At 40.1% G+C, this 11,556-nt stretch overlaps 1 long non-coding RNA gene across 1 annotated transcript; it reads right to left on the bottom strand.

Annotated features, from left to right (window-relative positions):
• Window positions 1-2,379: 2,379 nt before the first annotated feature.
• Window positions 2,380-9,984, bottom strand: LOC133255967 (uncharacterized). The gene is made up of 2 exons (XR_009739068.1): window positions 9,649-9,984; window positions 2,380-3,521 (listed from the first exon to the last, which is right to left on the bottom strand). It is a non-coding gene; the product is annotated as an uncharacterized LOC133255967 (long non-coding RNA).
• Window positions 9,985-11,556: the final 1,572 nt, after the last annotated feature.

Here is an 11,556-nt window from a genome sequence, read left to right as displayed (position 1 = left end):
TCAGTATCTTGAACATAGTGTTGTTTGACTCTCACATTTCAAACAGCTAAAAATCTAAAAATTTCACTCCCTGTTATATACCCACAAGAGTTGAAACTAAGAACTGGAACAGATATTTGTACATCTCTGTTCAAAGCAGCACTATTTACAATAGGCAAATGGTGGAAGTGTTCATCAGTAAATGGAAGAATAAACAGCATGTGTTATGTACATTTAATCAAATATTATTTAGCCCTCAAAAGGAAGGAAATTCAAACATATGCTACAATGTGGATGAAAGGTAAAGTCATTATGCTAAGGAAAATAAACCATCACAAAAGGATAAGTAATTTCACCACATTTAAGTAAAATTAATGTGCATCGTCTCAAGGGACACTAACAAAAAGAATAAATTGTAATGGGATAATGTTCACCTTAGTAGTTTTGTTTTATTGAAAGGATACTGTGCTAAGGGCACAGGACCATAATTTTTTGCAATCTTAATATGCATAAAGCTGAAAATTATGATTTTACCTAATCTTAATTATATTATTAATAAAGAATGTTAATATGTCATGAAGCAATCCATATTCATTCCTCTTCTTATTCAAAAGTTTAGTATAAAGACACAGCAGAAAGTAAATGTATTCATCTGATAAACATTCATCAACTATCCTCACGAACTGCATTATCTTAGGGAATCTAGTGGGTAGGAGTCAAGATCTAGATTTTTATGTAATATTAGATAAGAGGAACAATCTGTGTAAATAATCATTGTTTTATTTCCATGGCTTTAATTACAGAATGTGTAATGATCTGATAATTTACCTGGAGAAAAAGAAATACATTATGAGGATTACATAAAAAATAAATATATTTATTGTATGTTGTAGAACCCCAAGATACTTGAGATGAACATGAAGCAAATGAGATGGTCCAGGGCACATATCCAAGATAGCCTATGTGGAGAATTTCTACAACTGATGTCTAGAAAAGTGGTTTTGGAAGGTATCATGGTGACCTCAAATGTTTGATGGAATCCTCATTCACTCAGAAATTACAATTAAAAGTTATGAGTTTCCATGTAAAAGTGCTATCTAGAGGCTTGATTTTCTTAGTCACGGAATTGGGGTCTGGCAGCACTGAACCCTAGGCCCTTGTTGATAAATGAGGACCTAGCTCTGAGTCTAAAGACAAAGATAGGGAATGGGACATGGAGATGGGCATGTCCCATGGATGTCCCTGTGGAGATGCGGATGGATGACATGTGCAGATTGGATTGCAATGAAATGTGTAAGAATGATAGGCACTCTCCCTCCCATCTCTCCCCACTCCTTTTTATTCCATTTTCAGTAAGTTATAGGGAATAATGATCAAAGAATATCAAGGAATTTTACAAAGGGAGGGAGAAGTTGTTACCAAAACTGGACAGACAGATTTCTTTTCTCATCCTGGATCTCCAGCCACTTTCAGAAGTGGAATTTTCTCAGATGAAGCCACAGCTACAGCAAGGTGAGAAAAAGAAATGGTGAATGAATGTGACTATGCCAGAAAGTTTGGATTTGTATAAACAGTGACGGCTAAGCTAAAACAAAGATGTGGGAGGGACAAATTAGAAGATTGGGATTGACATATACACATTGCTATAAAAAGTAGATAACTAATAAGGACCTACTGTGTAACACAAGGAACTCTACTCAATACTCTATAATGACCTATATGCAAAAAGAATCTTAAAAGTAGTGGATATTATGTATAAGCATAACAGATTTACTTTTCTGTACACCTGAAAGCAACTAACATTTATATAGTAAATCAACTATAATCTAATAAATAGTGAAAAGAAAAGAAACCAAGATGTGGGAATTCACAGAAGCAGCACTGGACAGCTGAAAATTACTTTGGGGAGCTTGCTATTCTGAATATTAGGTATTTATGCTAAGATGGTTCTTGTTATATCTATATCTTCCTGTCCCCATGAGTATTGTATTGCATGGAAAGAAGAGAACAAGTGAAAATTCTACAAATATACCAACTAGGAATGTGAATTTCACAATGTCACAGGGGGTTCCCAACTCTTCTTTAGAACAAATTATTTATTTACTTAATGTGCCAGGTTTTTGTTGTAGCATTTGAGGTCTTGATCTTCTTTGTGGCATCCAAATTTTTAGATGGAGCTTGCAGCATGTTTACATTTGCGGCATGTAAACTCTTGGATTAGGCATGCGGGATCGAGTTCCAACACCAGAACTGGAACCCAGGGTCCCCGTATTGGGAGCCTAGAATCTTAGCCACTGGACTACCATGAAAGTCCCTTCAATTCTTTTTGTTTCAAGTTGTGTCACAGAGGAAGGTCAGTCAAACCCAAAAACCCCACATAAGCATTCCAGAGACCCCTAGCTACATCAATGCACTTTATTATTTCTACTGAACCAGAAATTCACATGAATACAACTTTGGAGCTTCCGTTGTGGCTCAGCTGGTAAAGAATCTGCCTGCAATGTGAGAGACCTGGGTTCAATCCCTGGGTTGGAAAGATCCCTTGGAGAAGGGAAAGGCTACCCACTCCAGTATTCTGGAGAATTCCACGGACTGTATAGTCCATGGGGTCACGAAGAGTTGGACACGACTTGAGGGGCTTTCACTTTCATTTATCAGGAAACATTTCCTATTCCTCTTGGTGCTGGTCATCCTTTCCCTGCAGGCATTCATCCACATAAAAAATTCAAAGTGTGCTAAACTCTGTGACCTGTTTGAATCCATGTCTCAGAGCACTATCTCTTAATCCAGCCCACCTTTCCTTTGCCTGGTGTTAGGAGAAAAAGGGCAGGCAGTGAATGATGAAAGTGAATGGGATCAAATTTTCCATTCTCAAGTTTGACTTGTAAGGATCAGTAAGGATAGGATTCTATCTTCTTGCTTTAACATCTTAGAGAATATACTTCTAGAGGGGTGGAGGGAAAGAGATTTTCCTGGTGGATGATTCTTTATATGGCCAAAATATCAATTACAGACACAGGGATAATTTCTCCAATATCATCTTCCCATTGACAAGTGATAAAAACCCATCCCTCCTTGAAAGACGATGTGTATTCACAAAATGGCATCATGATCCCACTTGTTAAAACACAATGCACTCCTGATATTATTTGCCGGCTCCTGTGACATTTCCTAATCCCATTTGTACATTTCACAAATATGTTATAACACATCTCTTCAATGTCCTCATATGATGCTTGGAGGAAGAAATGCTCTTTAGCACAATAAAGCCTATTGTGAACACGTTTCCTCTTCATTTCTAGATTGCAGTAATCTTCGTCAGTTAACGGCATTTCAGAATCAATAATAACATGGGTTTTGAATGCTTCCTTGGTAGGTGGTTTGGTAGGCCCTGTAGCATGTAAGTCATCTATATAGTCTTCTAATTCTTCTCGTCGTTCATCTGATAAATATGAATCATTTATCCTCACAAACTGCAGTGGCTTCAGCAGCAGGAAGAGCAGAAACAGGGGCTGCACGTTGATCAGAGTCCCCATGTTTCCCTGAAGGGAATATAAGAGAGAAGGAGTTATGTCTACTGTGAGGCTGTGCCTTCTGTTCCTATGCAGGCCCATTTCTACCACCTTTTGCTGTTCTGAGCTCTAAGACTTTGGACCATTTAAAAATTGACAACTCAGGATCTATTTCAATACCTGTAAAATATTTACTCCAAGGTGACCTTAGGAGAGCTATACTCAATCTAGAAGACTGAGGGTAAGAGAGGGAAAGGTGAAGGAAAATGGAGAGAAAAGGAGAAAGGCAGAGAGAGACAAGAGTGAAGAGAGAGAGAGAGAGAAGGAAACAAGGAAGAACTGAGGAAGAGAGCAAGAGAGAGATGAAGGAAGGAAAGGAAAGAGGACAAGAGGTCAAGAGGGCACTGAGGCAGGTGGCAGAGAAGAGGCTCATGCGCTCCCTCCTTCTGAAGTAAATGTATCTGTTCTCTTCCTGGAGTTAAGAACTTGCTCTAAAGAGCTGTACATGATCCCCTTTTCCCCCTCACCAACATCTTGCTTTTCTGAGGACCACTGTTCATCTTGGGCTTCCCTCATAGTTCAGTCAGTAAAGAATCTGCCTGCAATGCAGGATACTCAGGTTTGATTCCTGGATCGGGAAGATTCCCTGGAGAAGGAAATGGCAACCCACTCCAGTATTCTTGCCTAGAGAATCCCATGGACAGAGGAGCCTGATGGACTACAGTCCATGGGGTCACAAGAGTTAGACACTACTGAGTGATTTCACTTCACTTCATTCTTCATCTTCTGACTTTCTCCTCTTGCTCATTTCTGACCATCAATATCCTTGCACAAGGGATCAAGCAATATCCATCATGTCAAATGAGCACCAAATGTGTGTGGATTGGTCTAAATACTATTACCATCACCTCATTGCCTGGAATTGTGGGTCCATATTACAGTCTCCTAGGCCACCTCTCCCCACTCAGAAGAACTCTTTCACTAAGGTACATTACTGACCTTGTGAGTCTTTTTTTAATCTTTTCTTTAAGGAAGACTTCATGTTTCCTTCTCAGGTTTTCCTGTCTCTAAATTCTTCCCATCCTGTGTGCCTATCTGCCATCATGGTACCCTCATCATCAGACTTCACAGTCACAACTTTCCTTCCATATGTGTGCATCTCCATGTCTATTCACCCCACTGGAGGCTGCACTAATATTTCCCCAATACCTGTCATATACATAAACAAGTGTCTTTACCACACAAATATGGGAAACTGGGTAGTTCCTTATATTCTTTCAAGAATTCTCCTACTTAAAAAGAAATGGAAATATTTAATATAGCACCTACTTCTGAGGCACATCTTTATAACGCTTCATGCTAATCATGTTAAGGGAATTTAAGAAAAACATTCCTTAAGGGAACCATCTTACCTGTCTCCTGAGAAACCTGTATGGGGGTCAAGAAGCAACAGTTAGAACCTTGTATGGCACAACTGATTGGTTCAAGATCGAGAAAGGAGTAAGACAGGGCTGTCTTCTGTCACTCTGTTTGTTTAACCTATACACTGAGCGCATCATGAGAAATGCCGGGTTGAATGAGTTACAAGCTGAAATCAAGACAGGCGGGAGAAATATCAACAATCTCAGATGTGCAGATGATACCACTCTAATGGCAGAAAGTGAAGAGGAACTAAAGAGCCTCTTGATGAGGGTGAAGGAGGAGAGTGAAAGCGCCAGCTTAAGACTAAATATTAAAACAAAGACGAAGATCATGGCACCTGGCCCCATTACTGTATGCCAAATAGAAGGGGAAATGTGGAAGCTGATACATTTCCTCTTCTTGGACTCCAAAATCACTGCGGACAGTGACTGCAGCCATGAAATCAGAACACAGTTGCTTCTTGGCAGGAAAGTGATGACAAACCTAGAGACAAAAGCAGAGACATTACTCTGCTGACAAAGGTCCATATAGTCAAGGCTATGGTCTTTCCAGTAGTCATGTACGGTTGTGAGAGTTGGACTGTAAAGAAGGCAAAATGCCAAAGAGTTGATGCCTTCAAATTGTGGTGCTGGCAAAGACTCCTGCAAGTCCCTTGGACAGCAAGGAGATCAAAGCAGTCAATCTTAAGGGAGATCTACCCTGAATATTCACTGGAAGGACTGATGCTGAAGCTGAAGCTCCAGTATTTTGGTCATCTGACGTGAACAGATGACTCATTGGAAAAGTCCCTGATGCTAGAAAAGAGTGAGAGCAGGAGAAGAGGGTGTCAGAGGATGAGATGGGTGGATGGCATCACCAACACAATGAACATGAACTTGGGCAAACTCCAGGAGATGGTAAGGGACAGGGAGACCTGGCTTACTGCAGTCCAGGTCACAGTTGTGACCTGTGGCCCAGAAAATAGGCCCAAGTGCTAGACATCAGGGCACAGTCTACTATTGAGTGGAAAGTGGTATCATTTATAGAGGATTCTTGGGTCTATTGATCACTTTTTAATCCCTGTCCAGATCTGACTGTTGAGCAATAATTCTCCAAGGAGGCTTTCTTCCCAGGGCAAGGCAAGTACCTCAGGTACACTAGAGAGCAGCCTTCTTGGCCTATCTTTGCCCATGGTCTTTTGCCTCATTTATTCTTTGTATGGTCAAAGCTTCAGAGAGTGGATATGTTAAGGACGGGGCTGCAGATATCCTGATACTGGGAATACTGACCTCCCGTAAGAGTGGCAGAGCTTGAAACAGGAAAAGAGAAGAGCAAAGGTGAATGGCTAAATTAAGTACATTCTTGTGGTTGCCTTAAAGTAAAAATAAAAATCATAAATAACAATGCCTAAGATCATAGGCAAGTATACGCCAAGTCCCGAGTTCAGCACTAAACAAACATCATCATCCAAACAAGCTTATGATAAAGGTATTCTTATAGCTTTGTTTTTGTTTTGATAGTAAACAGTATCTCTTTGTGAAGGGACATTGCTTCAAATTTTACTTTAGGTCTGGCAGAATCTTGGTTCAAGCCTTTTTCACAAGTCAGTCTGATTTTCACATCTCTGTTCCTCAGTGCTATTGTATGACTTCCTTCAGTCTCGCTTCCCCACTTGAGGCTAGAATGTACCTCCTTCCCTAGGTTGACTTTGTAACTCTAGGAGAAGAGACTACCAGAAACACACAGACCACCAAAGTGGCCAGTACTAAACTTGTCTCTGAGTCACTGCTGCTGCTGCTAAGTCGCTTCAGTCGTGTCCAACTCTGTGCGACCCCATAGACAGCAGCCCACCAGGCTCCCCCGTCCCTGGGATTTCCAGGCAAGAACACTGGAGTGGGTTGCCATTTCCTTCTCCAATGCATGAAAGTGAGAAGTGAAAGTGAAGTCGCTCAGTTGTGTCTGACTCTTAGCGACCCCATGGACTGCAGCCTACCAGGCTCCTCCACCCATGGGATTTTCCAGGCAAGAGTACCGGAGTGGGGTGCCATTGCCTAGAGATCTATAAAAAAAAAAAAAAACAGATCCATTTTCCTCGAAGCCTAGCTGTGCTGCTGCAGAACAGTTTTCTGTTTTTTTGTTTGTTTACTCCACTGTGTTCTTGGTAGAAAAGAAGTCTTCGAATGGGGCAATTCAAGTTATTTCTAATACTGAAAATAACCCAGAGACCCTGACCAAGGTGGAGATGGATATCAGTATTTGTGGTCTCTGTGCCATCTTGGGCTGGAAAGAGCAGGACAGGGTGAGCATGGGCAGCAGAGTTGAGGCTCCTGTAGCACCAGGGCCAGGACAGCCCTTCATTTTGTATATCCTCTAACCTCTTCATCCTTTGTTTATGAATTCATGCTGTGGTTTCAGGCTTCTTAAAATCTTCACTCACCCCCAAGTATATGCGTTTTCACTTAAACGCTATCTTACGTCTTTATGGATTTTCAGAAAGTTTAAGCCTTTCATCCATCTGGAATTTATACTGAAGTATAAGAGGTGGTGATTTTTTTTTTTCACATGGTTTATATGTAATTTCAGTACTGATTTTTTGGAGAATAAAGTTCATTCACTCATCTCTAAGTTAAAATTTTACCTTATGCTCTGTAACAACCTAGACAGGTGGGATGGGGAGGGAGATGAGAGTGAGGTTCAAGAGGGAGGGGGACAAAAGTATACCTATGGCTGATTCATGTTGATATTTGGCAGAAAGCAACAAGATTCTATAAAGCAATTATCTTTCAATTAAAAAATAAATTAATTTTAAAAAGTTAGCTTATGTATTTAACAGGGCTTCCCATGTGGCTCAGATGGTAAAGAATCTGCCTGCAAAACAGGAGACCCAATTCAATCCCTGGATAGGGAAAATCCCCGGAGAAGGGAATGGCTACCCACTTCAGAATCTTTGCCTGGAGAATTCCATGGAAACACAGCCTGGCAGTCTACAGTCCATGGGGTCACAAAGAGTCAGACAAGACTGAGCAACTAACACTTTCACTTATGTGTATGATAATTCTTTTTCTGAATGATTCACAGGACTGGAAAAGATTAGTTTTCATTCCAAACAAATGAAGGTAAATGTCAAACAATGTTCAAACTAGCTTTTTTTGTTGTTATTTTTAAATAGTAAATTTAATTTTTAAATTTAAAAATTTTCAGTTTTAACATTGAAAAATGTTCAAATTGTGCTCATTTCTCATGCTAGCAAGGTAATGCTCAAAATCCTTCAAGCTAGGCTTCAGAGTTCATGAACCGAGAATTTATCATACGCACAAGCTGAGTTTAGAAGACGCAAAGGAAGCAGAGATCAAATTGCCAACATTCATTGGATCATAGAGAAAGCAAGGGAATTCCAGAAAAACATCTGCTTTTGCTTCTTTGACTACGCTCAGGCCTTTGACTGTGAAATCACAACAAACTGTGGAAAATTCTTAAAGAGATGGGAATACAAGACTACCTTACCTGCCTCCTGAGAAACCTGTATGCAGGTCAGAAGCAACAGTTAGAAACAGACATAGAACAATGAATGGACTGGTTCAAAATTGGGAAAGGAGTATCTCCAGGGTGTATATTATCACCCTGTTTATTTAACTTCTATGCAGAGTACATAATGTGAAATGATGAGCTAGAGAAACCCAAGCTGGAATCAAGATTGCAGGGAGAAATATCAACAATCTCAGATATGCAGATGATACCACTCTAATGGCAGAAAGCGTAGGGAAACTAAAGAGCTTCTTTGATGAGGTTGAATGAGGAGAGTGAAAAAGCGTTTTATTGTGTCTGTGAATGGACCCAGAAATTTATGCTTTAAACAAATTCACAAGGCTTTCCTCTTTACTTTTAAGCTTGTTTGGGAGTGTTAAAGCAGCTTAGATTATAGGCTGGGAGGGGCCTGAGAGGGGCTGTCTGTCTAGAGCATTTTCTCCTAAAGTGTGGGTCCTGACTCCCAGGTCAGAACTCTCTATTTACAGTTTAAAATAACTGAGACTAGTCAAAGGCTCCTTAGGTACATGAATATATATCTCTGAGGGGTCATTAAGTGTTTTCAGTGTAAATCTCTTTAAAGAAGAAAAGCAGGATTTGTAAATACAGCTTAATATGAAGCATCAATGGACAATAATCATATAATAATTTTACAGTCCCAACCACAGAATAAAAGTGAAATTTGTATCTTTCAAACTGGTAATAATTATTACAGTTTCCAAATTCATTGCTGCTGAGAGTGTGACAAGGGGAACAATCCTATATTTCTGGTTACAGTGAAAACTTTGGCAAGTGTAATAAATTTTTTTTTTTAATCTGATACTTTTCCCCCAATTTCAACAGCTTGAATTCTATGTACCATATGTTAGATAGCAATATGGACAGCAAGTTTTACTGCATAGGAACAAAAATTTCAACTTCGAAAACATAAATGTCCAAGAATTTAAGGGAAATTTAAGTTGCCATGGATGTATTCATGGACACAACAAAAACACCACTACAATTGTAACTGTAAGAGCTAATATTTGAGATGATCAGTGTTCTATATTCATTGAATTATAGATTCTTAGAATGGATTATTTCCCAGACTATACAAATATATTAATCAATGAAATTTTACAGATGCAGAATATTCATAATATTACAGCAAGGGGAATGTCTGGTTTTAGCCAGACCAGGGGCAGGAGCGCAAAAAATTAACTTAAACCCAAGAGGACCTGTACCGACTCACAGAGACAGACGTCCAGGACACACAGCAGGATGAAGAAATCCAGTCCTTCACTAGACTCTTGTTTTCTCTCTCACTCCACTCTGCTTTCTATGCTAAGTTCGTGTGCAGGCAGGGCCTCTCCACAGAATGGCAGGGTAAATCATTACCACCTTTATAACACTATGTAGGGTCACTGAAAGATGTGCCATCCTCTCTCACATTCATCCAACATAGAAAATAACCTTTCTGATTGGGCTCGTCTTTGTCACGTGAATAAATCCAGGAATGTGAGTTCCCCTTTTTGGTCCACCTGAAGTTCATGCTTTTTTCTGAGAAGAGAAGGCAAAACCACACAGGTAAAACACCAGCAGAACTGCAATTGCTGACAAAAGGCTGCTCCCTTGTAGTACAAACAAAGGAACGGACACCAAATACAAAAGTAGCAAATGTCCATTTGAAAAGGCGGGGGAAAATCAAAACACAGAAGATATGTACAATGTGGTCCTAAATAATATTTGAAATAAAGGTTACATAGTGAGGGAAGGGGAGCCCCAAACATAACCTTATTCAACTGCTGTTTCTGAGCAGTTTATTTCTTATTGTGATCTTGAAAGTTGTCAGTTTCTCAAAGTTAAAATAAATAAATCTGAGGATGTGTCTTTGAAGAAATGTGTCTTTAAGAGCTGATTTGGGCATGTTATCCAATATTAAGTGCCAATGTCTCAGAACGCCACATTTTCATATCCGTGAACTCCTACCCTTTATCAGCATCAGGAAATGTCAGTTCCTTAGCTTGAATGGTTGCACAAAGAGAGACTCTAAACACTCAGTCTTTAGAATTAGACTTACCTTTGTGAGTAAATCCCAAAGTATCTCTCCATTAAATTCAGGGGGGAAAAAAATCTCACCTTAGGCATATTTAAATTTATGCTTTTACAAACATATGGAAGCAATATTTATGTTTCAGGCCTTCATACCCATAACCAAGCTAAGAATGGGGTCAAAATGAGAAAACCTGGAGAACAATGTGATCCTTACGGGTCATTAGAGGGTCAATGTGTGTGTGTGTGTGTGTGTGTGTGTGCTCAGTCATGTCCGACTCTTTGCAGCTGCATGGACTGTAGCCTGCCAGGCTCCTCTATCTGTGGAATTTTCCAGGCACAAATACCGAAATTGGTTGCCATTTCTTACTCCAGGGCATTATGCCAACCCAGGGATTGAACCTGTGTCTCTTAGGTCTCCTAAATTGGCAGGTGGATTCTTTACCATCAGTGCCACTTGGAAGTCCCAGAGGGTCAATGGCTCCACTGAAACACAGTTGTTGCTCAGCTCAAATCATGTCTTCCCCTTAGGGTCACTGTAATGACCTGAGTATCTGAGCTTACAGAGATGCACTGAATGGACAGAGACAAAGTAGAAATGAATTGTCCAAGGAGACACATGTGCTGTCAAAGCAAGAGACTTTATTGGGAATAGGGGCCTGGATGGAGAGTAGTAGGGTAAGGAAACCCAGGAGAAATGTTCTGCCATGGGATTACAGTGTTGGGCTTTATGGTAATTGGGTTTACCTTTGGATCCTTCCTGGTGGAACATGTGTCAGTCAAGATGGAGTCCAGCAAGAAGGATTCTGGGAGGTTGCTGGGCCTTATGGACAGGAATCTCCTCTCTCCTTTTGATTTTTCCTGAATTCTTCTGGTTGATGGTAGCTTGTTGGTTTCGCATTCCTTACTAGACCCTCTAGTTTAAGATAACTCCTGCAGTGGTTACTATGATGCTGGGCCAGGGTGGGCAGTTACAGTCAGTGGTTCTGTTAGTGGTTCTAAATTGAAAGAAATTTAATTTAAAATTTCACTTCTTGGTATATACCCAGAAGAATTGAAAGCAAGACCATGAACAGATATTTGTACATGCATGTTCAAAGCAGCACTA

This window comes from Bos javanicus, chromosome 10 (genome assembly GCF_032452875.1).
Source record: "Bos javanicus breed banteng chromosome 10, ARS-OSU_banteng_1.0, whole genome shotgun sequence".
NCBI classification, from domain to species: domain Eukaryota; kingdom Metazoa; phylum Chordata; class Mammalia; order Artiodactyla; family Bovidae; genus Bos; species Bos javanicus.
The sequence above is the reverse complement of the archived record's forward strand: the minus strand, read 5'-3'. Positions and strand labels throughout refer to the sequence as shown.